Source organism: Schistocerca americana, chromosome 5 (assembly GCF_021461395.2).
Source record: "Schistocerca americana isolate TAMUIC-IGC-003095 chromosome 5, iqSchAmer2.1, whole genome shotgun sequence".
Classification (NCBI taxonomy): Eukaryota; Metazoa; Arthropoda; class Insecta; order Orthoptera; family Acrididae; genus Schistocerca; species Schistocerca americana.
The window spans coordinates 589,841,563-589,868,049 of NC_060123.1; the positions used below are offsets into that span (position 1 = coordinate 589,841,563).

General features: G+C 46.5%; 1 long non-coding RNA gene across 1 annotated transcript in view; it reads right to left on the reverse strand.

Moving 5' to 3' along the window:
* The window catches only part of LOC124616782, a 166,049-nt gene that overhangs the window by 64,053 nt on the left and 75,509 nt on the right, over positions 1 to 26,487 (reverse strand). The window contains exon 2 of the long non-coding RNA XR_006979883.1: positions 1,858 to 1,885. This is a non-coding gene — a long non-coding RNA (uncharacterized LOC124616782). The remainder of the gene's footprint in view (positions 1 to 1,857; positions 1,886 to 26,487) is intronic.

The window sequence follows — 26,487 nt, forward strand, 5'->3', positions numbered from 1 at the left end:
CTTCAATTCTGCCAGTACCTCGTCTCCTAGCTTCCAAACTTGTAGAGCACTTGCCCGCGAAAGGCAAAGGTCCGGAGTTCGAGTCTCGGTCCAGCACACAGTTTTAATCTGCGAGGAGAATGCTGTTTCTTTTATTCGTTCCCGCCAACATTTCGTAAACCGATACCTGACTGAAATGTTACCGGTTACGCCAAATTTCATTCGATATGCGCTGGCACTCGGGGCCAAAAATATCCTATATTTAACGTAGCTTATAAGTTCTAGAAGTCCCTGACAGTTCGACACACTTATTTTTCATGCCACTTTATTCTCTGAAAATGAGCTGTGAAAAATGGAAATTGACATACGTAAACATATAAACGCTTCGCTTAAAAATGTTCTTTGGGAGGAGAGGGGTCCATAACCGCATGTCCTCTCCAAAAAAATGGTTCAAATGGTTCTGAGCACTATGGGACCTAACTAACCTAAGGACATCACACACATCCATGCCCAAAAATGGTTCAAATGGCTCTGAGCACTATGGGACTTAACATCTGAGGTCATCAGTCCCCTAGAACTTAGAACTACTTAAACCTAATTAACCTAAGGACATCACACACAGCCATGCCCGAGGCAGGATTCGAACCTGCGACCGTAGCGGTCGCGCGGTTCCAGACTGTAGCGCCTAGAACCGCTCGGCCACTCCGGCTGGCTCCATGCCCGAGGCAGGATTCGAACCTGCGACCGTAGCGGTCGCGCGGTTCCAGCCTGTAGCACCTAGAACCGCTCGGCCACCCCGGCCGGCGCATGTCCTCTCCCTCCCCCTCCCCCTTCCCCCACCCTCTTTCCAGGATCCGCGCCTGAATGATGCGCCTACTCGCATCCAGTAGTCCAGTAGCTTCTCTTAGCAGGAAAAGTTACGATTTCAAGGACGTTTATTGCACAGAAAGTGTGTTTTTTGTGTAAACTACGAAGAATATTATTCACAACTGAAGGAACGGGTAAGGCTCAGACAAAGGCGTCCAGATGAGAGGTGCTAGATTTCTTATAGGCCGGTCCGATCACTGCAAGTGTGTTACGGAAATGCTTCGCTAAGTTTTGATGGGAATCGTAGAAGAGAAAGAGACCATCTTTTGCGAAACGCTACTGAAGACGTCTACAGAAACAGCGTTTGCGACAGACTGAACAATAGTTGCACTGCCTCTGACGTTGTTCTCGCTTAAGGACAGGATAAGCAAGATTACAGTTCCTACAGAGGCATGCAGGCAATCATTTTATCTCCGCCTGATCTTCGAGCGGAACAAATGGTTCAAATGGCTCTGAGCACTATGGGACTTAACATCTATGGTCATCAGTCCCCTAGAACTTAGAACTACTTAAACCTAACTAACTTAACGACATCACACAACACCCAGTCATCACGAGGCAGAGAAGTTGGAGTGGAACAGGATAGGACATTAGTAATACGGTACAACGTAGCCTCCGCTGTGAACTGTACACTGGCTTGAAGAGTATGTATGTAGATGTAGATATAGACACGGAGGTCTTTATAGGCTGAGACCTAGCTAAGAAAGCAAGTGTAGGTGTAAACTCATCTCATTGATGGAATTGTGATTTTTGTGTCTCTTCCACGTACTGGCACCACTTCTTACTCTCTACTGCTGTAAACTGCAGAATTAAATACCCACTGAAATGTTACACCAGCGTACATTATTATTGAATTTGAGTCTGCTCTCATCTGAATTCTTTCCTGTCGTATGATTCGAGATCAAAAAGACATCTTCTCTAAGACAACGTACAAAATCAGTCAGGCTACTTCAGAAACCATGTATTCAGTAATTAGGTATAGGAACACTTAATAAATAGTGCTTTACTCACCAGAACACTACACTATTTTGTACGCCATCTGAAAAAAAGGGAGAAAAGCAGATGTAAAATAATTGCAGTACGGTGCATGTCAGTTAACATTTACAAGACATGAGGAATACATGTAACAAATAATTGAGGATGTAGGTTGCGAGTGCTACTCTGAGATGAAGAGGCTGGCGCAGCAGAGGAAGTCGTGGAGGGGTGCACCGAATCAGTCAGAAGACTGATGACTAAAAAAACTAAGGACGTGATCCAGTGTGCCTTTCCTGTGGTGAGCAACTGGCAATACCCGTCTCAGACGACGTCAAACATTTGTGCTTTCTCTTTTTCTTTTCGTTGCGGCGAACTCACAAACAAGAGGTAATATTAGAATTTGAAGCCATTTTGACTATTTTTCGACCGTGACTGTCTCAAGAAATATGTAAGGTTTTTTTTTTTTAATTACCGCTACCAGTCACAAGCTTTGTCAACTATTGTATTACTTATTTATTTAGCGACATGTTTCGAGGGTTAAACCTCATCCTCAGGCTAAATGGCATTACAAAAACAATTTTAAAATAAGGCCATACTGATGATACATAGTCTTTTCGCAAATGCTGTGGTCATCTTTTTTCTTCTGGCGTGGCAGTCTCGTAGTGATGCGCTGGGGTGCCTCCATTTCCGTGCCTCTCCTACTCACTGTGCACAAATTGTCACTAACATAACAGTAACTTGGAAATACCATCACAAACAGACAAGATGGCGGTCTAAATACATCTGGTTTCGATTTAACTATCGATTTGTCGAACTATGTGGTGTCAGATGTTTACCTGTCTTCTGTACGTCTTGTTATCGTATTACAGATGTAGGTTGACAAAATACGTTACAAATTGAGCACGTGTTACAATATTATTGAACACATAATGAAATAAACTATTTATTTTACATATTTCCAAGCTATTGCTGGGGCTAGAGTCAAACGACTGTGTCACTAACATAGCAGTCACTTGGAAACACGATCACAAATAGTTCCATAGTGCAGTGGACAAGACGGCGGTCGAAATACGGCTGTTTTCGATTTGACTATCGATTTGTCGCCAGAAGAGAAAAGATGACCACAGTATTTACGAAAAGACTATGTAACATCAGTATGGCCTTATTTTAAAGTTGTTTTTGTAATGCCTTATAGCCTGAAGATGAGATTTACCTCGAAACATGTACGCTAAATAAATAATACAACAGTTGACAAAATTTGTGACTGGTAGCGGTAATTTTTTTTTAAAAAAACCTTTACAAGTTTTAATATTATTTATTCATTCACCTCGGCAACATTACGGCCATCGGGCGCTCTCTTACATCTATCCAGGCATTCTGCATGCGTATTGTAAGTTACATCTACCATAGAATAATACAACATTTAGAAATTAATATAGTACAGAAAAAACACACAGACTGCGTTCGTTTGTGAGAAGTACAACCATAAATACGAATACAAGGAATGAAATGGAACGTGATAAAACACAGTTAATGAAGACAGACGAAAAGATAGTGATGTAATTGCTTGACAATTAAAAGAGAAAGAAGCGTAATAACACAGATATGACAGTGAAAAGTGTATCGTCTGTACACCAAAAATAGCACTGATCAGTATGGGAATTAGCATCTGAGGTCATCAGTCGCCAAGAACTTAGAACTACTGAAACCTAACTAACCTAAGGACATCACACACATCCATGGCCGAGGCAGGATTCGAACCTGCGACCGTAGCAGTCGCGCGGCCACCGCGGCCGGCCGTCTGTACAGCAGATAAGTTAATTGTCCCAGTTGCATGTGATGCAGTGGCTTAGTGAATAAGTCTCAGGCTTCAAATACGAAGGTACTGAGTTCAGACCTCAATCGATTCCAGGGCGTTTCCCTTCTCTTATTGCTTACTTCGCCTCTGTCAATGCGGAGTTGCATAGTTGTTGAGCGTCCTCATGAAACTGCAGGCGGCTGCGTATGAGGGAGGCTAAAGCCACGTGGTGCTCAGGTGAACATGTTTGTTGAGGACGCCCTTACCTCAACAAGCTGCCTGACTATGAACTCTGAATAACAATTCATTCAGTTACTATCACTTTCATGACGGCAAAGCATTCCCACTCGTATGTTTCGAGGACAAACGGTTTTACGCAACGCAAGTGTCATTGTTGTGCGACCGGACTTGGCTGATGTATGTCTCCCTCAGGTAAGCAAGACCCTAGATAAATGCTACTCAGGCTGTGAAGAATAGAGGAGATATTGCCTGAGAAAGCTTAAATGAAAGAAATCGAAGGAACTGCATGTGAAATGGTAATTTGTATCACCCGGAAACCGGTTCCTCTGCGCAGTCACAAACAGGTGGCTACGCTGTAAAGTGGACAACACACTGCTCCGTAAATGAAACAGCAAAGCACACGGAGCGGCGGCCACTGGCACCCGGGAAGTACAGCCTTGCGAAGTTCTTTTGCTGTCGGCTTAGTTTTCTTTTTTTGATCTAGCTGAACCTGAACCAATATGTCGTTTAATATTACGCAATTATCGAGAAGAAGCTGAAAAGAAGGAAGAAAACAAAGCGAAAGCCAGATTCGTGGAAAGATTTTTAATTTTACCCAGAAGGAGTGTGTTGCGAATATGAATGCCAAATGTACATTGAGGGCATTGCTGCTGTTACCGAAACGCGTCCTGAAATCACTGCATAAAAAGCAGACCATCGTAAGGAGTTTGAGTACAGCGTGAGAAACTGACTGTCACCTGAAATTCAGTTGTACGAACTCTACATTGTAACAACTAAAGATGTCGACTGAATACTTCTGTAACTGCCAGACGAATCATTTTCCCCACTTCTTTTTCATGCCCCAGGCTGGGGCTCTGATTCTGTGCAGACTTGGAGGCAGCATCCTGTGTATTTTTTTCGCTCTTGACCCCTGCTGGTCCAAAAACTGACGAGCAGCTTGCTCTTAATGTGGAAAAACTTAAAGCAGATAAGTAGGAAAAACAACCCCGTAATTTTCGACCGTAGTATTAGTGGTGCGCTGCTCAATACAGTCACGTCTATTAAAGGTTTACCGAGCGAGGTGGCGCAGTAGTTAGCACAATGGACTCGCATTCGGGAGGACGATGGTTCAAACCGGCGTCTGGCCATCCTGATTTAGGTTTTCCGTGATTTCCCTAAAACCGCTCCAGGCAAATGCCGGGATGGTTCCTTTGAAGGGGATGGCCGACTTCCTTCCCCATCCTTCCCTAATCCGATGAGACCGATGACCTCCATGTCGACAGGGCATTGAAACCAATCTCCCTTCCTTTAAACATTTAGGCGGGACGTTGCAAGGCGATGTGGAAAGAGAGGAACGTGTAAGATCGGTTGGAGGTAAGGCGATTGATGGACTTAGGTTTATTAGGAAAGAATGACTCATCCATAAATGAGACCACTAGCGCTATCTAGGTTTGAGTACAACTCGAGCGTTTGGGATTCTTCATCAGGGCGAAGTACAGAAAGACCTTCGAGCCATTCAGAAACGTGCTGCTAGGTACGTTACGGATAGGTTCGATCAACACTGAAGTATTTGGAAACGCATCGTGAACGCAAATGGGAATCCATGGAGGGAAGACCTATGTAAAGGCATGAAAAAAAAAGTTTTGAGTTTCCCGTTCATCAAAAAACAAAATTCATTGCATATGTTCATTCGTGTCAGAAATATAGACGTGGCAAATCGGATGATTCTTTCTGATGACACCCTGTCTACGTAGAAGCAGATGTATTAACTGATTTTGATTGTGACTGACTAATAGTGCGATGGCAGGGTGCTAGTTTCGTGTTCCGTAATGAATCAGATTTGGCAGTGGCCGGGCGTAATGAACGTGTCGGCCGCAGAGAGCGGGCCCTTTGTGGGACGCTGCGTATTGTGTGGCGGCGGCAGGTCAGCCGCGTGGGCGGCCGGGTGAGAGGGGGGAGAGGGTGGGGGCGGGGGCAGGGGCAGCGGACACAAAACACGCCGGCACCCCGCCACGCGCCGCGATCGATGCCTGCAGCGCCGCGCAAATCGCATTCCGCCGCTCCGGGCGCGTCGTGGCGTTGCTAGGCAACGCGCGCCAGCCGCCGCGGTGACGTAACGCGGCCGCTTAATCAACCTGCAGTGTTTGCGGCGCGCCTACGTCACGGCCCAGCTGGCCGCAGCCGCGGGCACAAGGACGCCGTGCCGTCGCCCGCGCGCGCGCGAATGACGTCGCGGAGCGGGGGCGGTGCGTCTGTGCCACCGTTTCGTACTGACGTTTACCCGTCGCTATGAGATAGCTGTTTGTTTTTAATGTTGTTTGGGCGTTCTCGAGCACTGGAGCGGTTACCGGGATCTTCTCAGATGCCTTCCGCCGCGCTTTCGACACTGCGGCGTAAGTTTGTTGAACCATCAATTACGGCGGTTCACAAACAACAACTCAAGTACAAATGTTATTCCAAAACGTCATTTTATTTTAAAAGACTTTCTCAATATTATATTTTTACGTCTGGTATTTTTAAAAAAACAATTTCAAAAACAATTTCCAATAGCTGACAAATTTTCTTTATGAAAAGGATATTGCAAGGTATGACGTTAACAACTTCCCAATAATAAGATTTTAAACTTACAGAACAATTCCTTAAAAAAAAACCTTTAAGTAGCTAGTTTGCACTAAAGTTAAAACAGCTGTCTCTTGCCAATTAAATAACTTATATTACACCTGTCAGTTGTTACAAGATAAATGTGAATAAGCCAGCACACAAACCTTCACATTAAAGGCAGTTCCCAAAAAAAAAAATAAAAAAAAATATTTCCTTAGCTCGGTGAGGGAGTGACACGTCTAAAGTGGCCCAGATCACAATAGTCGGAATAGTTATTGGTGGTCTACAGGGCCACAGCAGATCAGCCACAAAACTTGCATTACAAGCCACCATCTCCCCGAGTTACCCAAAACCAGAATATGTAGCAAAGGCGGTGCCTGTACAGACTCTGAACCACAGAGACACACGACATCGACCCTAAATCACCCAATGAAGGTGTCAATGAAACGGCCCGACCAAGAAGCAATTACCACATATATACATAACTCTGTTACATAAAAATAGTACTCAACTTCTCACACTCCACCACAGCGCCGGGAATACTTTGCACTTCGTTATGCTCGTCAGAGCCAACCGCTGCCAGTGGTTTCAACGGCCGATAAGAAGGCATACGGTCCCACGCGCTGATCTGCTGCATCACGCCTTCTAAGCTCCATAAGCCACGTACATGCGGGTAAGGCACAGTTAGCCCCTGACAGCCAAGAGGTCGGCCAAAGCACGTGTCGAGCAGTTGACGACCCCCAACAACAGGGCCACCACCTCTCTCGGTCACCGCCCAGTACGTCTTCTCGATCGTCACGCGACCGCACACTTACTCCACCTCCCGCCAGAGGGCGGTAGCGATCCAAACAGCGCGCCAAACCGAAAGCGCCACCGCAAACACTAGGCGCGAAGCGAAAGCACTCCGCCTGGCGCGCTTTCCGAAGAGTGGGACACAACTACGGCAAATATTTGTTCATTCCCACGCGGGCGCGAAAAGGAAATGAAATCCTTATCTGAAGTGTCGGCAGTTGCTATTGGTTTTTGATAATTTGCTCTAATTTGACAATTCTTCACTTTTAACGATGACATAACGCGGCTGTGCTTTACTAACAACGATTTTCGATTCCAGGTAGTTCACGTAATTAAGAGTAACCAGTACTGCAGGAACAGAATCTGTACTGTCTCATTTCTTCCTAATAGTCACACTCCGGATACGAGGAACGAAATGAATTTTAATTCAGTAGCTTTCAACATATTAAGTTGCGGGACATAAGAACAAAAACGAGCCGGCCAGAGTGGCCGAGCGGTTCTAGGCGCTACAGTCTGGAACCGCGCGACCGCTACGGTCGCAGGTTCGAATCCTGCCTCGGGCATGGATGTGTGCGATGTCCTTAGGTTAGTTAGGTTTAAGTAGTTCTGCGTTCTAGGGGACTGATGACCTTAGAAGTTAAGTCCCATAGTGCTCAGAGCCATTTTTGAACAAAAACGAGAAACAAACTTGTCACTATCACAATCATAGATATAAAGTACAACAATCACAAAAAGTAAAAGCAAATGTCTGTATCAGAGATTCGATTCCAATGAAATTACTAAAATTTTGTGTAATGATGATGAAGTCCCATACACCTTGACAGAGCGTAGGGGAACAATGTGGGAGACCAGCACCGCCGTACTAGGCAAGGTCATAATGGAGATGGTTTGCCATTGCCTTCCTCCGACCCTATGAATGATGATGATGAAGACGACACAACAACACCCAGGTGAAAATCCCTGACGCCATCGGGAATCGAACCTGGGACCCCGTGCCCTGGAAGCGAGAACGCTACCGCGAGACCACGAGCTGGTGTGTAGCGTATGCTACAATCGATTGCTGTGCCTGCCCCATTGTTTCCAAAACGGAGAAAACAACCACTAACACGTAGCAGGACATGGCGCAATGCCTGAAAGAGGCACGTTTTTAAATTAGTTACATTTTTAATATTTAGTTTATCTGTTTAATTCTGTGTTGTGTGAGACTTCCTATGACGCTGATTTTGACCGCTAATATGGGGCTGGTACAGTTTCGGTTAAGTGTAACTGATAGAACTTAACTGCCACCCGCTACCCCACCCCACCCCCTCCCCGTGTAACTAGAATTTCGTGACACGTTCAGAATTTTGAGTGAATTCAGTGTCACCTGATGTGACAGACAGAATTAGAGATGAAAGGGGTGGCCACTACGCTTCACTGGTTGCGTAGGACGGTCTCTTAGTTACCAGTAACAGATGGCTGACCCAGATTCGTCGTGGGATTATACTACAGTTAGATTTCGGTTTGTTATTATTCTTTTACATTTGTGTATTTTTATTGAAAACCTTATTGTACATTTGTATGTGCCATATACTATCTTGCACAGCCTCTAGATCGTGGATACATACACTAAAATAAGTACATTTGTACACTCCTGGAAATGGAAAAAAGAACACATTGACACCGGTGTGTCAGACCCACCATACTTGCTCCGGACACTGCGAGAGGGCTGTACAAGCAATGATCACACGCACGGCACAGCGGACACACCAGGAATCGCGGTGTTGGCCGTCGAATGGCGCTAGCTGCGCAGCATTTGTGCACCGCCGCCGTCAGTGTCAGCCAGTTTGCCGTGGCATACGGAGCTCCATCGCAGTCTTTAACACTGGTAGCATGCCGCGACAGCGTGGACGTGAACCGTATGTGCAGTTGACGGACTTTGAGTGAGGGCGTATAGTGGGCATGCGGGAGGCCGGGTGGACGTACCGCCGAATTGCTCAACACGTGGGGCGTGAGGTCTCCACAGTACATCGATGTTGTCGCCAGTGGTCGGCGGAAGGTGCACGTGCCCGTCGACCTGGGACCGGACCGCAGCGACGCGCGGATGCACGCCAAGACCGTAGGATCCTACGCAGTGCCGTAGGGGACCGCACCGCCACTTCCCAGCAAATTAGGGACACTGTTGCTCCTGGGGTATCGGCGAGGACCATTCGCAACCGTCTCCATGAAGCTGGGCTACGGTCCCGCACACCGTTAGGCCGTCTTCCGCTCACGCCCCAACATCGTGCAGCCCGCCTCCAGTGGTGTCGCGACAGGCGTGAATGGAGGGACGAATGGAGACGTGTCGTCTTCAGCGATGAGAGTCGCTTCTGCCTTGGTGCCAATGATGGTCGTATGCGTGTTTGGCGCCGTGTAGGTGAGCGCCACAATCAGGACTGCATACGACCGAGGCACACAGGGCCAACACCCGGCATCATGGTGTGGGGAGCGATCCCCTACACTGGCCGTACACCACTGGTGATCGTCGAGGGGACACTGAATAGTGCACGGTACATCCAAACCGTCATCGAACCCATCGTTCTACCATTCCTAGACCGGCAAGGGAACTTGCTGTTCCAACAGGACAATGCACGTCCGCATGTATCCCGTGCCACCCAACGTGCTCTAGAAGGTGTAAGTCAACTACCCTGGCCAGCAAGATCTCCGGATCTGTCCCCCGTTGAGCATGTTTGGGACTGGATGAAGCGTCGTCTCACGCGGTCTGCACGTCCAGCACGAACGCTGGTCCAACTGAGGCGCCAGGTGGAAATGGCATGGCAAGCCGTTCCACAGGACTACATCCAGCATCTCTACGATCGTCTCCATGGGAGAATAGCAGCCCGCATTGCTGCGAAAGGTGGATATACACTGTACTAGTGCCGACATTGTGCATGCTCTGTTGCCTGTGTCTATGTGCCTGTGGTTCTGTCAGTGTGATCATGTGATGTATCTGACCCCAGGAATGTGTCAATAAAGTTTCCCCTTCCTGGGACAATGAATTCACGGTGTTCTTATTTCAATTTCCAGGAGTGTATGTGCCATATACTATCTTGCACAGCCCATAGATCTTGGGTACATCTCTCTCTCTCTATTCGTTTAGTCGGTTCCGACTCTTCGTGACCCCATGAACCAAATCACGCCACTTTTTCCTGTCTTGCACTTTCTCCCGTAGACCTTCCAGGTTGGAACACATTGCTTCTGTGATGCCATCGATCCATCTCATCCTCTGACGTCCTCTTCTTCTAGTTCCTTCAATCTTCCCCAGCATTAATGTTTTTTCCAGCGAGGCATGCCTTCGTATTGTGTGTCCAAAGTAGGTCAGCTTTTGTTTTAACATTAGACCTTCCAGGGAGAAATCTGGTTTAATTTGCTCCAATACTGATCTGTTGGTTCTCTTTGCAGTCCAAGGAACTCTAAGAAGTTTCCTCCAACACCACAATTCGAAGGAGTCAATTCTTCGCCGTTCAGCCTTCCTAATGCTCCAGGTCTCACATCCATACATCACAACTGGAAAGACCATAGCCCTCACAATACGGATTTTTGTTGCTAGAGTTATATCTCTGGACCTTATAACCTTGTCACGGTTTGACATCGCCTGTCTACCGAGCAACAGGCGTCTCCGGATTTCATGGCTGCAGTCGCCATCAGCAGAGATCTGGGAACCGAGATAACTGAATGTGGTCACTACCTCCATGGTTTCTCCTGCTATATCCCACGAATTGGTAGGTGTAGTTGCAATAATTTTCGTTTTCTTCACATACAGCATAAGACCGGCCTTTTCACTTTCGTCTTTCACCTTCAGTAAGAGTGCTCTCAATTCTTCTTCACTTTCTGCCAACAGGATCGTATCATCCGCGTACCTGAGGTTGTTTACATTTATTCCAGCTATTTTAATTCCTGTTTCTCCTTCATCTAGCCTCGCATTCCTCATGACATGTTCTGCATACAGATTGAATAAGTACGGTGACAGTATGCAGCCTTGCCGGACCCCTTTCTGAATCTTTATCCATTTCGTTGTTCCATACATAGTTCTCACCGTGGCTTCTTGGTCAAGGTATAAACTCCGTATCAGATGAATGAGGTGATCTGGTACACCTATGTTTTTCAGTACGTTCCATAATTTGTTGTGATCGACGCAGTCAAAGGCTTCGGCGTAGTCAATAAAGCAGAGGTACACATCTTTCTGGAATTCTCTCGCTTTTTCCATAATCCACCGAATGTTAGCAATTTGATCTCTAGTACATACACTAAAATAAATAAACAAAATACGCTCCCGAGTAAGTAGAACATCTACATTATAGAACACTCGGAACCTACTCTTAATTTTCGTTTCACAAAAGACCTAAATAGAACTCAATTATACACATCTGATAAATGAAACACAGTATACGGAATGAAAATTGCTATGTGTAATGAATGTGTCTGCCCATCTCCGTAGCCAAGTCCTCAGCCTTATGCGTAGGATGTGCTTTCGATTCCCGGTGTGGCCATAACAGCAGTAGTGGCCCTGCCTCCAGTTCACGGGATGTTCGGTTCAATTCCCAGTTCCCTCCGCTCGAGGACTAGGTGTCTGTGCTGTCCTCGTCATTTCACCTCATAATCGTGGATGCGCAAGTTGCCCAAGTCGCGTCAGATAGAATGACTTGCACCAGGCTTTCCAAGTACCCCACACCGGGGTTTCCTGGCAGACACTGCGAGAGCGGTACAAGGGCAGCTATGGTCTGTTGCTAAACTGAAGACATCATTCATGGAGGTATGTTCCATCTACGCAACTAACTGAAGGCAGTTTGTTTATTGCTACATGCGTTTCACGTCTTTTATCCTCAGTTACCCGTAATACAGATTTCCTTTTATACACATAATAAATGTGTTAGGTGGTAGTTACAATACGTTGCTATGTTACATCTTGTAATTTTTCTTTTGCTTTTCATGTTAGAATCAACAAAAGTAACACCGAACGATAATTTCACATCACGAAGTTTGTGTTACGAAAGTTGATTCTAACTGAAAAACAAGAGGAACACATGACACAATTTAACATAGTAACATATTATAACTACCACACAAAACATTTATTATATTCTTCATTTGTGTGGCCATAGCGTCCGTAGTTACTTTATAATTCCTGTGGGTATTTTCGTTCTGTCGCTGCAACTACAAAAATGCGTGATTTTTTCACCAGACGCGTTTCGCTTTATTGACATAAAGCATCGTCAGTGGTCTCTACTTTAGTTATTTACATTTTTATTTGATTTTAGATCGAAAAACAGTTCGTTAAGAATAGATTGATTTGTACTTACGGTGGTTTTTCGGCTGATTTCTCGCTTATATGGGGAAGTGCCGTCTACTAGAACACCGTTCTTTTTCTGTGTTAGACACTGATAATTTTGGTCTAATTTTTAGACGTTCTGCAGCACTATGCATTTCTTATGTTTTTCACAACACTGTATTCTGTTTGTTTTTGTACTTCAAGTATGTGTTGTTGTCTGTGTTTTGTAGTGTTGCCAACATACCCTTTCCATTACTTTGTCTGTGACCTACAACATAAAAAAAATGGATTATTGTATGTGTGTAATTCTATTTAATTGTGTTTCTGTGTAAGCGTAGAGAAGGAATAGTAATGGAGGGTTTTTTTTTGGGGGGAGGGGGGAGAGGGGAAACCATGATGAGTGGACATAAGTATATATAAGTATATAGCGATGTGATGGAGTGTGAGTTAGAAGAGAAGGTGATGAGCGAGAAGTGAAATGAAACTTTGAGTGCGGGGAGAGGGGGGGGGGGGGGACTGGGAGGGGGTGAAGGATGGAAAAGGCTCTTTTCTTTTTCAAACTTTCCACAACCAGTATTAAGGGAACAATTAGGGGTATTCTTCAACCCTCCTAACTGTCGCTACCTTAAGGACAGTGAACCCAGAGTAGACAGTACATAGGCGCTCCACACGCGGTTGGAATGGAAAGTCGGTTTTGAAATACCTTTGATAACTGTTGAGAAACTGCGGTCACACAAATGAAAAACCTTTGCAATCTTTTAGAAAATAAATGTCGATGTGTTCAAAGCGTTGGTCAATATTTTTCCTGTTCTTTTAGATGCCAGAAGAGTTCGTTATTTACTGTACGTCATTCCCGAAGAATTACGATAGTTAATTTTGTTTCCGCCGTTGACAAATTCGACATTCGCGCAGAAGCTACCTCGATGAGCAGCACAGCCAATGAGGGGAGGCAGAAGAAGACGTACGGCGCGAGCGGTTGCCGTGTCTGCCCCTCTGCCGTCCCCTACTTTTCTCTTCATCTTCTCCTACCCACGCCAAGTAATTTCCTTGCGGCGGCGTGGGGCAGAAAGGGAAAAAAAATAAAGCGCGCGCGCGCGCGCGCGAGGGAGAGAGAGAGAGAGAGAGAGAGAGAGAGAGAGAGAGACGCACGCACAAAAAGCGACGCGCCGGTTGCAGTGTTTCCCTTGTGGGAAGCCGGCGGTTTCGGGGACTGTGAATAAATGAGCGTGCTGACCGGCGGTGTGGGGAAGGGGGGCCCACACCGCCACACAGTGGCATTCTTTACCTCCCTGCTGCCCCCCGCTGTGCGACCCTCCGACACTGGCCTAGCTTCGCTAGCCCACTGGCTCACAGCCATTCCGCCAGGGGAACACTACTCCACTTCGAACACCTAAATCGAATTAAAATGATTGAAATAAAACCCGAAATGTTTCTCTTCTACTACCGACCCCTCCCCCCGAACAACATTTTATTAAATGCTTTTATACGAGGGTGAGTCAAATGAAAACCTTAAATATTTTTTAAAAATATTATTTATTGTGCAGAAGTGATACAAAGCTGTATCACTTTTCAACATAATCTGCCCCACGCTCAATGCAAGTCCTCCAGCGCTTACAAAGTGCACAAATTCCTTTAGAAAAAAATTCTTTTGGTAGTCCGCGCAACGACTCATGGTCCGCGTGGCGTACCTCTTCATCAGAACGGAACTTCTTTCCTCCCATTGCGTCTTTGAGTGGTCCAAACACATGGAAATCACTTGGGGCAAGGTCTGCTGAGTACGGTGGATGAGGAAGACACTCAAAATGCAGGTCTGTGATTGTTGCAACTGTTGTACGGGCGGTGTGGGGCCTTGCATTGTCATGTTGCATAAGGACACCTGCAGACAGCAATCCACGTCACTTTGATTTGATTGCAGGCCGCAGATGATTTTTTAGGAGATCTGTGTAGCCTATGATGCACTGGTGACAGTGGTCCCTCTAGGCATGTAATGCTCCAAAATGACGCCTTTTTCGTCCCAAAAGAGTGTCAAAATGGTTCAAATGGCTCTGAGCACTATGGGACTTAACATCTGAGGTCATCAGTCCCCTAGAACTTAGAACTACTTAAACCTAGCTAACCTAAGGACATTACACACATCCATGCCCGAGGCAGGATTCGAACCTGCGACCGTAGCGGTCGCGCGGTTCCAGACTGAAGCGCCTAGAACCGCTCGGCCACTCCGGCCGGCAAAAGAGTGTCAGCATAGCCTTCCCTGCTGATGGTTCTGTACGAAACTTCTTTGGTTTTGGTGATGAAGAATGGTGCCATTCCTTCCTCGCTCTCTTCACTTCCTGTTGGTGGAAGTGAATCCAGGTTTCGTCTCGAGTAATGACTCTTGCATGGAAGCCACCACCTTCTCGTTCAAAGCGCCGAAGAGGTTCTTCACAAGCATCAACACGTCGTTCTCTCATTTCAGGAGTAAGCTGCCGTGGCACCCATCTTGCAGACACTTTGTGAAACTGGAGCACATCGTGCACATTGTGGTGTGTTGACCCATGACTAATCTGTAAACACGCTGCAATGTCATTCAGTGTCACTCTGCGGTTTCCCTTCACTATGGCTTCAACTGCCGCAATGTTCTGTGGAGTCACAACTCGTTGTGCCTGACCTGGACGAGGAGCATCTTCCACTGAAGTCACACCATTTGCGAACTTCCTACTCCATTCGTAGACTTGCTGCTGTGACAAACATGTATCACCGTACTGAACCTTCATTCGTCGATTAATTTCAATAGGTTTCACACCTTCACTACGCAAAAACCGAATAACAGAACGCTGTTCTTCCCTGGTGCAAGTCGCAAGTGGGGCGGCCATCTTTATACTGATACTGCGACGGTATGTGTGCATCTGCACTATGCTGCCACCTACAGGCCATTCTGCACGCTGTTTGTAGCACACTTACCAACTTACAGGACAACGGCGCGAAATTTCGATTTGTTATTACAAATTTAAGTTTTTCATTTGACTAACCCTCGTATTTTTAAATATATAATTTTTCCAAATTTTTCAGCAAACTTCGGGGGAATACAATATTGTGAAATGTACAAGTCTCAAAATGGGAAAACGGCAAGAAATTCCAAAATATCATCAACTTTGTTTAAGGCAAGGTACTTTACAGTTGCGTTCCCCTGGTTTGCATCAGTGCTTAGTACGTATACTTTTTGATGAAAAGTTCCCGGACACTCCTAAGTAATACGCAGTTGACCACCAGATGTCACGAGTGTAAAACAAGACGGGCAGTGCTGTGTTGTCAACAGAGAAGCAGTAACAGCTCAATAGCCCTGTGAGCAGAGCTCGAACGTGGACTGGTCATTGCATGTCACCTGCTTAGCAGATCCAACAGGGACTTCTCAAGCCATAAAAAGCTACCCGTGTCCACTGCTTGTGATGTCACTGTCAAGTGAAAAGTCGAAGCAACAACCGAGACCGGAAGACCTCGTGCACTGACGGACAGGGCCAGTCGAGTACTGTAAAATGCTGCACGAAGTCAGCCGAAGGTGAGTTCCATAGTACTGCTAGTAGTCCAGCCAGCACAATGACTGTGCGCAGAAAGTACATGCAAATAGGCACCCGTGGCGTTGAAAAGCGGCTGAAAGAGTTGAAAACAAATAAGCCCCCAGGTCCGTACTTTTACAGAGAGCACTTCTCACCATCGGTTCGGTACGTATCTTGCACTTACCGAGAGTCTACCGCTGAGTGGAAAACCACTAGCGACGGTAGAAAGGTACAGGCGACTCCCGTATATAAGAAGGGTAAAAGAGTTGGCTACACCCAATGGCCGAGCAATCCCTCATTAGTTATCCATCTCTGTAGTCATTGCAACTCATACTGCAGTCAACAGACATTAAGAATAATGATCTGCAGTTCTGCGCAACCGTTCTTTTACCCTTCTTATACAGGGTGAAAAGTATTTAATCCGACAAACTCTGGGAGGTTGTAGGGGACATTAACACAAATATTTTTCCGTAATGTCATTTTGCCGGCCGCGGTGGTCTAGCGGTTCTAGGCGCTCAGTCCCGAACCGCGCGACTGCTACGGTCGCAGGTTCGAATCCTGCCTCGGGCATGGATGTGTGTGATGTCCTTAGGTTAGTTAGGTTTAAGTAGTTCTAAGTTCTAGGGGACTGATGACCACAGATGTTAAGTCCCATAGTGCTCAGAGCCATTTGAACCTAATGTCATTTTTCCTATGAACCGGTGGAGGGCCTATTACGCTCTTCAGTTGTAGGCAACTGCTGTCCACCAGTGTAGTAGTGCATTGTCTCTGTTTACTAATGGAGCGATACACCTGGAGTTAGTACACTGATATGGTTGGTGCGCACTACGTAGCGCACCACAACGGACGAGCTGCCCAGCGGGTTTATCAACAACAATATCCTAATCGCCGTATCCCGCATCATACGACCTTTGCCGCTGTGTACCAACGTCTGCGTGATACCGGGTCATTTAGCAGATTACCTGGACAGGGACGCCGTCGCACGGTGAGAACGCTGCAATTTGAGGAAGCTGTCTTGCAGCATGTGGAGGGGGATCCTTTAATCTGCACTCGTGCAATTGCACGTAACATGGGGACGAATCAGACGAATGTAAGAACAGTCCTTCAAGAGCAATTGTAACGTCCATTTCACTTACAGCGTGTCCACAACCTCGAACCAGTTGATTATCCACCCAGAGCACAGTTTTCGCAGTGGTACCTGTGACACTGTGTAATGCATCCTACAGTTCCATCCTCTGTGTTGTTTACCGATGAAGCGACGTTCGGGCGTGATGGAGTCTTTATCATGCACAGTTCGCATGTTTGGAGTGAGGATAACCCACAGGCCACAGTTACTAGCGCTCATCAAGTGCGGTTCTTTGTTAATGTGTGGGTCAGTGTTGTCGGGGACTGTTTAATTGGGCCATATCTGCTACCTAGGCCATTAAATGTCAGACACTATTACAATTTTCTCGCCAGAGCATTGCCAGAATTGCTGGAAGACGTCCCGTTCCCTACAAGACAACGCATGTGGTTCCCACATGACGGGGCGCCGGCATATTTCAGTCGTCGTGTGCGTCGATTCCTGGACCGACGGTTCCCAGAAACGTGGATTGGCAGAGGTGGTCCTGTACCATGGTCTGCTCTATCCCCAGATATGTCCCCTCTGGACACTTTGTTGGTTTAATTAATTTGTCGCCAGAGAAATCTTCCTCTACCGGTTTAAATACTACTCATAGGAAAAAATGACATCAGGGAAAAATATTTGTTTTGATGTCCCCTACAGCCTTCCAGAGTTTGTCGGTTTAAATACTTTTCACCCTGTATGCGGGAGTCGCCTGTGACTTTCTCCCGTCGCTAGTTTTTTTCCACTCAGCGGTAGAATCTCGATAAGTGCAAGGTACGTACAGAACCAATGCCGAGAAGTGCTCTCTGTAAAAGTACGGACCTGGCGACTTACTTGTTTTGAACTCTTTCAGCCGCTTTTCGACGCTACGGATGCCTATTTGCATGTACTTCATACGAGAGTTTTAGCGGCGGTGCAACGGTGATATGTCTCTACGATACTTCGTAAACGCATGATTTAAAACGTCACCTTTCTTTTTGCTGACTTCTGTTTGCAGACCAGGCTGGTCTGCGAGTCACTGAACATAAGAAACTTCGACCCGCTTACTAATTTTAAGTTGGATCAGAATGTTCTCGGGTTCACGGCAAGATCTTCGAGTAACGTTTGATTGTTAAACATGGTGTGTATATTTCGCGCATCAGCATTTTTAGAAAAAGGCCTAAAATTTTGGAATGAGAATATAATGAAAGTTGTCAAAGAAAAACAGAATGCATATGTAAAACACTTAAGCAACCCCACTGTTGAGAACAAACAATACTATAAGGAGAAAATAAATAACGCTAAATGCGTAGTAAGGAAAGCACATCAGGAACGCTGGGATAGGTTTATTTATAACATCGAACACGATATATACGAAAGACAACAGATGGCATGTAAGGTTTTAAAAACCTTAAACAAACTGCCATGCACCGCGTGGTGGATTGCGGAGTAGTCAAAGTACCCTCCGCAGTGTACTCTCTCGGGGCTTATAGAGAAAGTAGGTAGGTTTCAGATGTTGACATAGCCTTTCAGTGACTCGGCTACTATTTTAAGTCTGACCCGCGACATGTACCAAATATTTAACCGTGCTTCAGAATGGTTCAAATGGCTCTGAGCACTATGGGACTTAACATCTGAGGTCATCAGTCCCCTATAACTTAGAACTACTTAAACCTAACTAACCTAAGGACATCACACACACCCATGGCCGAGGCAGGATTCGAACCTGCGATCGTAGCAGTCGCGCGGTTCCGGACTGAAGCGCCTAGAACCACTCGGTCACAGCGGTCGGCTAACCGTGCTTCATATTATCCGTAGGGATAACATGCAGAAGGCCGTCAGCGAGAACACAGTCGTTCCGTTTGGAGAGTTATGACGCGATTATAAAAGCCAATACGCAACTAAAGAATACTGACCAGAGCTCAATTTCCATCCAACGATGTATCAGTCTGTGTTTCTACGTACCGCTCCAAAACAAAGACAGAGACTAAGCAGTGTCCATTTATGCTTCTTTGATTTTCTTTTCAATTCTCCTGAAAAATCTCTTATGGCCTACACGGCGTTCGACAGAGGCAACGCGGGTGTCAGAATGAAATATGCATGAATGATTACGACGTGAGCATCCGAAGTGGCGGCGAGTCGCCGACTTTATGCACAATGGTTTGTTTAGCGCTATTTATGTGCATATCTTGGGAGGCCGCATCGCTTTAACCGCGTCACGTCCACGCTTGTTTCGCAAGCTACTGTGTTCAAAGTGACAGCAGAAATATGAGCGTCCATGCCTGACAGAGACAGGCTGCAGGCAGCTCTTCGGTTACAAATAGACGCGAAGGCGTCTTGTAAATGAACTCGGACGCCTGTGAAATTACGTCTTGACCTTTTTTCCCTAAAGTGACGCAGAAATTTTGATCGTTGTTCTACGCCGTCAGAATTTTTCTCCTTTTTTTATGCGGCCCGTCACGGTGTCCTAAGCTGTGTCAGCCCCTTCATTTGCCAGCAGGATTTACACCCGACGTCGTCAGTTATTTGTTTTACCCATCACGGTAGCCGAGAGCGCAAACGCGCTGCTTCCTGGAGTCGGGTAGGCGCGCCGGCCGCGGATCGAATCCGCCCGGCGGATTAACGACGAGGGCAGATGTGCTGGCCAGGCTGGATGCGGTTTTTAGTCAGTTTTCCACATCCCACTAGATGAATACCGGGCTGGTCCCCATGTTCCGCCTCAGATACTCGGCTCGCAGACATCTGAACACTTTCGCACTATCCCACTCGACGCAGACAGCTCGGGTACACTAATTCCGTCCCAGGGGGTACGGGGTGGCGGCAAGCAGGGCATCCGGCCACCCCTTAACCATGAACATGCCAAATCCGATTAACGATGGCTGACCCTGCGTAACTGCGGGACAAGGCTCAAGCGATAGATAGAATCGTCAGTTATTTGTTTTAGACACACTGGATGAAAGACCTGGAAGAAGAGGATGAAACGAAATGGAACATCATCGGTTGACGGGGTTGTGAAGTTATTTCAGTCATTACAAAACCGAGCAAAATCGAGCAACAAGTGGTCAGAGTGAGCGCACCTATCAATAAGGCCCAGCACTCGACTTATGAAAAAGAAAAGTAGTTTATTGGTTACTGGCACATTATAAGCAAAGAAAAACCAAGAAGTGACAACGACGGTTGCGAAAATAGACACATACGTCCTAAGAATAACAAAATATTTTTGGAACTAGAAATGAATAGAGCAAATAGGTATCGGTTTACAGCTGCTCGTGCATGTATGAAATGTAGCAGCAAATACGGTGACAATGTGCGTCAAAGGGAACATGATTTTACAGGTAATCCACTTAAGTTTCACTTTTTTAGCAGAATTGGAATCAAGGAACTGTCAACAATTTTCAGCACTCTTTTACAAGGTGGTAAAAGCTAAATCACGAATACTAACCTCTACTTCATGCCGTAATGCGAACCGCTGCTCTTGACACATAGCGGTTATTCTGAGAAGAAGTTGAATTTATTTATTGATGACTAGCTTCGGATGGCTCGTCCATTATCAGATCACGCGTGTGCATCGTTATGACCAGACGTGCGCGTACGTTACTGGCCACAAAACATGTAATAAAGGTAGTAATGTAAAGTGTAGCGTCCATACACGAACATCGCTATATGTCAAAATACGAACATAAAACACATTGAATATCGCTGTATGTCAAAACGTGGATGTAAAAACATACCGACATCGCTGTGTGTCAATACGTAAACGTAAACACACGTGGACATCGCTGTATGTGAAAATATGAACATAAAACACATATGAATATCGCTGTATGTCAAAACGCGACCGAGCGAGGTGGCGCAGTGGTTAGACACTGGACTCGCATTCGGGAGGACGACGGTTCAATCCCGCGTCCGGCCATCCTGATTCAGGTTTTCCGTGATTTCCCTAAATCACTCCAGGCAAATGCCGGGATGGTTCCTCTGAAAGGGCACGGCCGACTTCCTTCCACATCCTTCCCTAAACCGATGAGACTGATGACCACGCTGTCTGGTCTCCTTCCCCCAACAACCAACCAACCAACCAACCAACCAAAACGCGAACTTAAAAACATATCAACATCTTTGTATGTCATAACGTAAACGTAAACACACATGGACATCGCTGTATGTCAAAATATGAACATAAAAGACGAATGAATATCGCTGCATGTCAAAACGCGAACTTAAAAACATATCAACATCTTTGTATGTCAGAACGTAAACGTAAACACACATGGACATTGCTGTCAAAACGTACACGTTTATGTTTACATTTCGACAAACAGCGATGTTCATGTGCGGACGCTACGCTTTATATCGCCACGTTTATATGTTTTGTGGCCAGTAACTTACACGCAGGCCTGGTTGTAACGAAAGGTTTATGTGCTTGCATGATTTAACAATAGCCACGACGTCCTTCACGAGACATGAACAAATAAATAAATAAACCTTCCTACTCAATTCAAGACGATTCCTCTTAACAGTTGCTGTAATCACATTATAGTTGTAGATTTATTCCAAACCCGACACGCTGTAGATACAGCGAGACCATACACTTCGCTAAATGGCCCTATGCTGAGACCCACCATATCCGAAACGTTATGTTTTATTGGGAAAACAGTCATACCAGCCGCAGAGGTTGTCCAGAGGAAGTCCTTATAAGGAAGCGTTGCCTTTTCTGGCCCCTGTTCGAGAGTACAGACTCCAAAACGACCCGACGCGAAGGTGTGCCTAGGCAGTGTAGGGTGAACGCACGTGGAGGAACACGTTCGTAATTACGTAACGTGAATAGTACTGATTTTAGTTGTATTTTACTTCAATTGTACGAAGTTATTATTCAAAGTGATTGTGAAATACGAGTGGTACACATTCCACAACGATAGTGTGTTGGTGTCGCTAAAAAAACTCTGAAATACTCCTTACTTGTAGCCTTGCAGCCTAGCAGCCTGTCAAACACTTGTAGCGATCCTCGTTGCAGTTGGGTTGAGTGCCGTCACCGGTGCGGTATCTTCTGCCTACGGCACACGTCTAGAGAAGATGCTGACAGGGTGGAGAGACCATTCGCCGGGTGTACACGAAGGGCACGTGTCCACCTGCAACGCCCGCGTGGCACTTCTGGCTTTTACAGCCAGCCCACATGGCCACCTTTTCGGCAGTAACGGCGGCTCCAGATAGGCATCTGGGCAGTGAGCGTCGTGCGGCACTGGAGTTCGACTCCAACCGCAGGTCGGAGTCACGGCTCTGCGACGGCCGCGGTTCTGGTTTTTCAGTTGGCCGGCGCAGCGCCAGACACGGCCGGCCGTGGGCCTCGGCTGAAACGCGAGAGCGCGCGTAACGCGACCCGGCCGCAGGGCGCAAGGCGCGCTACGTCCTCACTGCCTCGGGACGGCACTTTACGTTTGTGACCGTTCCGTCACTATCGCCCGTCACTGACAGCGCCCTAGCTGTCGACGTAACCCGACGACATAACACACGGAAGCGTGTTATACGAGCGCAGTTCAATAAGTAATGCAACACATTTTTTTTCTCGGCCAATTTTGGTTGACAAAACCGGAAATTTCTAGTGGAATATTTTCAAACATTCCCACTTCGTCTCGTATAGTTTCATTGGCTTCCGACAGGTGGCAGCGCTGTACGGAGCTGTTAAAATGGCGTCTGTAACGGATGTGCGTTGCAAACAACGGGCAGTGATCGAGTTTCTTTTGGCGGAAAACCAGGGCATCTCAGATATTCATAGGCGCTTGCAGAATGTCTACGGTGATCTGGCAGTGGACAAAAGCACGGTGAGTCGTTGGGCAAAGCGTGTGTCATCATCGCCGCAAGGTCAAGCAAGACTGTCTGATCTCCCGCGTGCGGGCCGGCCGTGCACAGCTGTGACTCCTGCAATGACGGAGCGTGCGAACACACTCGTTCGAGGTGATCGACGGATCACCATCAAACAACTCAGTGCTCAACTTGACATCTCTGTTGGTAGTGCTGTCACAATTGTTCACCAGTTGGGATATTCAAAGGTTTGTTCCCGCTGGCTCCCTCGTTGTCTAACCGAACACCATAAAGAGCAAAGGAGAACCATCTGTGCGGAATTGCTTGCTCGTCATGTGGCTGAGGGTGACAATTTCTTGTCAAAGATTGTTACAGGCGATGAAACATGGGTTCATCACTTCGAACCTGAAACAAAACGGCAATCAATGGAGTGGCGCCACACCCACTCCCCTACCAAGAAAAAGTTTAAAGCCATACCCTCAGCCGGTAAAGTCATGGTTACAGTCTTCTGGGACGCTGAAGGGGTTATTCTGTTCGATGTCCTTCCCCATGGTCAAACGATCAACTCTGAAGTGTATTGTGCTACTCTTCAGAAATCGAAGAAACGACTTCAGCGTGTTCGTAGGCACAAAAATCTGAACGAACTTCTCCTTCTTCATGACAACGCAAGACCTCACACAAGTCTTCGCACCCGAGAGGAGCTCACAAAACTTCAGTGGACTGTTCTTCCTCATGCACCCTACAGGCCCGATCTCGCACCGTCGGATTTCCATATGTTTGGCCCAATGAAGGACGCAATCCGTGGGAGGCACTACGCGGATGATGAAGAAGTTATTGATGCAGTACGACGTTGGCTCCGACATCGACCAGTGGAGTGGTACCGTGCAGGCATACAGGCCCTCATTTCGAGGTGGCGTAAGGCCGTAGCATTGAAAGGAGATTACGTTGAAAAATAGTGTTGTGCAGCTAAAAGATTGGGGAATAACCTGGTGTATTTCAATGCTGAATAAAACAACCCCTGTTTCAGAAAAAAAATGTGTTGCATTACTTATTGAACTGCCCTCGTAACAGCAACTTTATTTAGCTTATGGCGCAGTACGGAGGCCCTTCAATAAGCAGTGCAACACATTTTTTTTACCCGGCTTGCTTGTTGGTTGGTTTCGGGGAGCGAAACAAACAGCGAGGTCATCGGTCTCAACGGATTACGGAAAGATGGGAAACTACGAGGGTCACTCCGAAAGAAACGCGCACTATTTTTTTTTAAATCCATCTTTTATTCTACACGTTTGAAAGTTTTGCAGCGTGTAGATACATCCTTTAGGAACAATATTTTCATTTCTCCACATAATTTCCATCCCTCTCAACTGCCTTACGCCATCTTGGAACCAACGCCTGTACACCCGCATGGTAAAATTTTGGACCAACATATTGGAGCCACTGTTTGGCAGCGTGCACAAGGGAGTCATCATCTTCAAACCTTATTCCACGAAGAGAGTCTTTCAGTTCCTCAAAGAGATGATAGTCACATGGAGCTAGGTTAGGACTGTAAGGTGGGTGTTTCAATGTTGTCCATCGGAGTTTTGTGATCGCTTCCGGGGTTTTTTGCTGACATGTGGCCGCGCATTATCGTGCAACAGCAAAACATCCTGTTTTTACCGATGTGGTCGAACACGACTCAGTCGAGCTTGAAGTTTCTTCAGTGTCGTCACATATGCATCAGAATTTGTGGTGGTTCCACTTGTCATGATGTCCACAAGCAAGAGTCCTTCGGAATCGAAAAACACCGTAGCCGTAACTTCTCCAGCAGAAGGTGTGGTTTTGAATTTTTTTTTTCTTGGGTGAATGTGCATGATGCCATTCCACTCATTGCCTCTTCGTTTCTGGCGAAAAATGATGGAGCCATGTTTCATTACCTGTCACAAATCTTCCAACAAATTCATCTCCACCATTCTCGTACTGTTCCAAAAGTTCGCTGCATACCGTTTTTCTTGTTTCTTTGTGAGCCACTGTCGACATCCTGGGAACCCACCTGACACAAACCTTTCTTAATGCCAACACTTTCACTATTCTGCAAACACTTCCTTCCCCTATCCCAACGTAGCGTGACAATTCGTTCACTGTGATGCGTCTGTCAGCAGTCACCAATTCGTTAACTCTCTGCACACTGTCTGGAGTGTGTGCAGTACGAGGCCAGCCGCTGCGAGGACAATCCTCAATTATGCCGTGCCCGCTTTCATCACGTAACCTGCTTGCCCACCGACTAACTGTACTGCAATCGACAGCAGCATCTCCATACACCTTCCTCAACCTCTTGTCGATGTTTCCCACTGTCTCGTTTTCACAGCACAGGAATTCTATGACAGCATGTTGCTTCTGACGAACGCCAAGTGTAACAGGCATGTTGAAGACATGCTGTGACGGCGCCATCCACGGGAACACGTTGAACTAAGTTTGAAAACAAGCGGGAAGGATGTATCTACACATTGTAAAACTTTCACACATGCAGAATGAAAACTGTATTTTTACAAAAATAGTGTGCATTTCTTTTGGAGTGACCCTCCTAATCTCCCAGCATTTGCGTGAAGCGATTTAGAGAAATCGCGGAAACCCTAAATCGGACTGGCTCGACGCGGGTTTGAACCGTCGTCCTCCTGAATGCAAGTAGGGTGTGCTAACCACTGCGCCACCTCGCTCGGTTTTTTACTCGGCCAATTTTGGTAGAAAAAATGCGAAACTTGTTGTTGCACATCGTGGAATATTCCCGCTTGAGCCCCTACAGTTTCATACGTAGTCTTCAAAATGGCGTATGTAACGGAGAATGCGTAAAAAGCAGAGTCATTGCGTTTCGTTTGGTGAAAACGAGAGCATCGCACATATTCGTAGGCGCGTGCAGAATGTCTACGCAGACCTGGTAGCGGACAAATGTCGTTGGGCGAGGCGACTGTCATTCACTTCAATTTAGAAACAAAATGGCAATCTATGGACTGCCTCCACACCACCTTTCTTCCGAAGAAAAAGTTCAAAGCCGCACCCTCTGCCAGTAACGTCATGGCGACGGGTTTCTGGGACTCCAACGGGGTTCTCCCTCAATGTGCGACGATCGACTCTGAAATGTATTGTTGTACCCTCAGGAAACAGAAGAATATATAAAAGAAAAGCCAGCTACAGCCAAATGTCCACACTACTGAATTATTCCTCCGCCTTTTCGATAGGACGGAAAAACTAGGACTCGTTACCAGTGAACGCCGTCAATGGAGAATCATCAGCCATACGTTTAACGGTTTGTCTGACGGCTAGCTCCACAATCTCACTCGGTGGAAGCTATTTTCCCCCATCTGCAGGACGTGTCAGAGCACCTACCACAGTCTGTTCGGATTGTATTTAGGGTAGACCAGATGTTGCGAAGACTGTCGAATCCGGAAGCCGTGGTGGTGAAGCAAGGTTCATTACGAAAGGCAGAGGGTGCCTCGCTCCAGGGATCAATAATTAGGCTGCATCCATTTCCATCCAAAATTATTGGAGTCTGTAGGGGCGAATGCCTAGAACGCAGTCTGGT